General features: G+C 42.6%; 1 pseudogene across 1 annotated transcript; it reads left to right on the top strand.

The window, feature by feature from the left end:
• The first annotated feature begins 562 nt into the window (after nt 1–562).
• On the top strand, nt 563–1,741 carry LOC307049486 (frizzled-3-like; annotated as a pseudogene). Its single transcript has one exon. The product of its transcript is annotated as a frizzled-3-like (transcript).
• Nucleotides 1,742–3,064: the final 1,323 nt, after the last annotated feature.

The following is a 3,064-nucleotide window of genomic DNA, read 5'->3' as shown; positions in this document are numbered from 1 at the left end:
GTCAAGGGAAGAAATAGCTCTTCTCCTAAGATGGAATCTGTTGTTTGGGAATGTGGTTGATCAACTTGGTATGTTGGCCAAGTGGTGCCCTATGTAATAAACTGAAAATAAGAGGCAAGATGATGTCATTTTCCCATATTGTGAAACCAAAAACAAATGCCTTTTTTTTTTTTTTTTTTTTTTTTTTTTTTTGTGGTACGCGGGCCTCTCACTGTTGTGGCCTCTCCCGTTGCGGAGCACAGGCTCCAGACGCGCAGGCTCAGCAGCCATGGCTCACGGGCCCAGCCGCTCCGCGGCATATGGGATCCTCCCAGACCGGGGCACAAACCCGTATCCCCTGCATCGGCAGGCGGACTCTCAACCACTGCGCCACCAGGGAGGCCCAACAAATGCCTTTTGTGAGACCAAGCTAACAAACCTCTGACGGTGCAAAGTGTATTTCTGTTTGAAGAACTTAACAGTAAGAGAGAAGTATTTTCAAGCTGAGGCCTGCAAGGGTATAAAGATCTAAAATACATATTGAGTAGGCCTGACCATCTGAATCCCATTCAGTCAAGGAAGCATGGCTGTGAGTTGGATCATCTTCATTCTGTGGCCCTCGACTATGTTTGTGGGGCATATAGGTGGGCACAGTTTGTTTTCTTGTGAACCTATTACCTTCAGGATGTGCCAAGATTTGTCTTATAATACCACCTTCATGCCTAATCTCCTGAACATTATGACCAACAGACAGCAGCTTTAGCAATGAAGCCATTCCACCCTATGGTGAATTTGGATTGTTCTCGGGATTTCCGGCCATTTGTGCACTCTATGCTCCTATTTGTATGGCATACGGACATGTCACACTTCCCTGCCCTAGGCTCTGTCGGAGGGCTTACAGAGAGTGTTTGAAGCTCATGGAGATGTTTGGTGTTCCTTGGCCTGAAGATATGGAATTCAGTAGGTTCCCAGATTGTGATGAACTGTATCCTCGACTTGTGGATGTGAATTTAGCTGGAGATCCTACTGAAGGAGCCCCAGTGGCAGTGCAGAGGGACTATGGTTTTTGGTGTCCCCGAGAGTTGAAAATTGATCTTGATCTTGGCTAGTCCTTTTCACACGTGTGTGATTGTTCACCTCCTCGTCCAAATATGTACTTTAGGAGAGAAGAACTTTCATTTGCTCCGTGTTTCATAGGATTGATTTCAATCATTTGCCTCTCTGCCACATTATTTACTTTTTTAACTTTTTTGATTGATGTCACAAGATTCCATTATCCTGAAAGACCTATTCTATTTTATGCAGTCTGCTACATGATGGTATCATTAATTTTCTTTATTGTGTTTTTGCTTGAGGACCGAGTAGCCTGCAATGCATCTAGCCCTACACAGTATAAGGCTTCCACAGTGACACAAGGATCTCATAATAAAGCCTGTACCATGATTTTAGTGGTACTCTATTTTTTTTTATTATGGCTGGCAGCGTTTGGTGGGTAATTCTTACCATGATGTGGTTCTTGGCAGCTGTGCCAAAGTGGGATAGTGAAGCTATTGAGAAGAAAGCATTGCTATTTCACGCCAGTGTATGGGGCATCCCTGGAACTACAGCTATCTTCCTTTTAGTGATGAACAAAATTGAAAGTGACAATATCAAAAAAAAGATTACTTATATTGTTTTCTTAATTCATTTTTTCAGAATACTTAGGCAAATTTCAATCCAGGTCCAGTCCATCTGTATGCAAACTTTGGATTTGTGGGTCTGAATTACTATTTTATCATAAAACTAAAAAGCATTCTTATACCCAGCATGGTATAGTCTCTCTAACGGTCTCCAAGATCTTGTCAGAGACCTCTTTCTGTGTTTAGGCGTCAAGATATTAATTGCTTTTTCCAATGTGCCATGACTCATGTTTAGTCACTTTTCTTTAATGACTCAAGCTGGGAACTCAGTGACGTTTGTGAGTGGCAGGATGACACAAAAGAAGCTGGGTGAGTTCTCTCTTCACCATTCTCCATGATATGATTTCCCAAGCTCAGGCTTCTGCCCAAGTAAGCTATCATTCATTTACTTCATGGCGAGGAATGCCTAACGTCTCAGGGTTGAAAAAATTATGTCAATGTTGTGCTTACACAAGAACGGATGACAGGACAAATGGAGCAGAATAAAAAGTCAAGAAAACCATATTTACTTTCAACAGACTAATGTCAAAGGGGGAAAGATGAACTTTCTAATAAATAGCACCAATCAATGGATATACAAATGGGGAAGAAACATATCTTAACCCCCTACCTCATACCAGGTATAAATATCAATTCCAAAAAGAGTACATTATATTTTTTAAATTTATTTATTTATTTATATTTGGCTGTGTTGGGTCTTTGTTGATGTGCGGGGGCTTTCTCTAGCTGCAGCAAGCGGGGGTACTCTTCATTGCGGTACGTGGGCTTCTCATTGCAGTGGCTTCTCTTGTTGCAGAGCACGGGCTCTAGGTATGTGGGCTTCAGTAGTTGTGGCTCGTGGGCTCTAGAGCGCAGGCTCAGTAGTTGTGGCGCACGGGCTTAGTTGCTCCGAGGCATGTGGGACCTTCCCGGACCAGGGCTCGAACCCGTGTCCCCTGCATTGGCAGGCAGATTCTCAACCACGGTGCCAGGGAAGCCCCCCCAAGAAGAGTACATTATTAATAATGCCCATAATTTGCTGCAACATGGATGGACCTAGAGACTGTCATACAGAAGAGAGAAGAGATTCTCTCTCTCTGAAGTCAGACAGAGAAAGAGAAACATCGTATGATATCGCTTACATGTGGAATCTAAAAAGAAATGATGCAAATGAACTTACAAAACAGACTCACAGATTTAGAGAATGAACTTATGGTTACCAGCAGGGAAAGGTGGGGGGAAGGGATAGGGAGTGTGGGATTGACATGTACACACTGCTGTACTTAAAATGGATAACCAACAAGGGCTTACTGTATAGCACAGGGAACTCTGCTCAATACTATGTAACAACCTAAATGGAAAAAATTTTGAAAAAGAATAGATACATGTATATGTATAACCAAATCACTTTGCTGTACACCTAAAAC

This window comes from Hyperoodon ampullatus (assembly GCF_949752795.1).
Source record: "Hyperoodon ampullatus genome assembly, chromosome: 3".
NCBI lineage: Eukaryota > Metazoa > Chordata > Mammalia > Artiodactyla > Ziphiidae > Hyperoodon > Hyperoodon ampullatus.
Note: the sequence above shows the minus strand (reverse complement) of the source record. Positions and strands in the feature narration are given on the sequence as shown.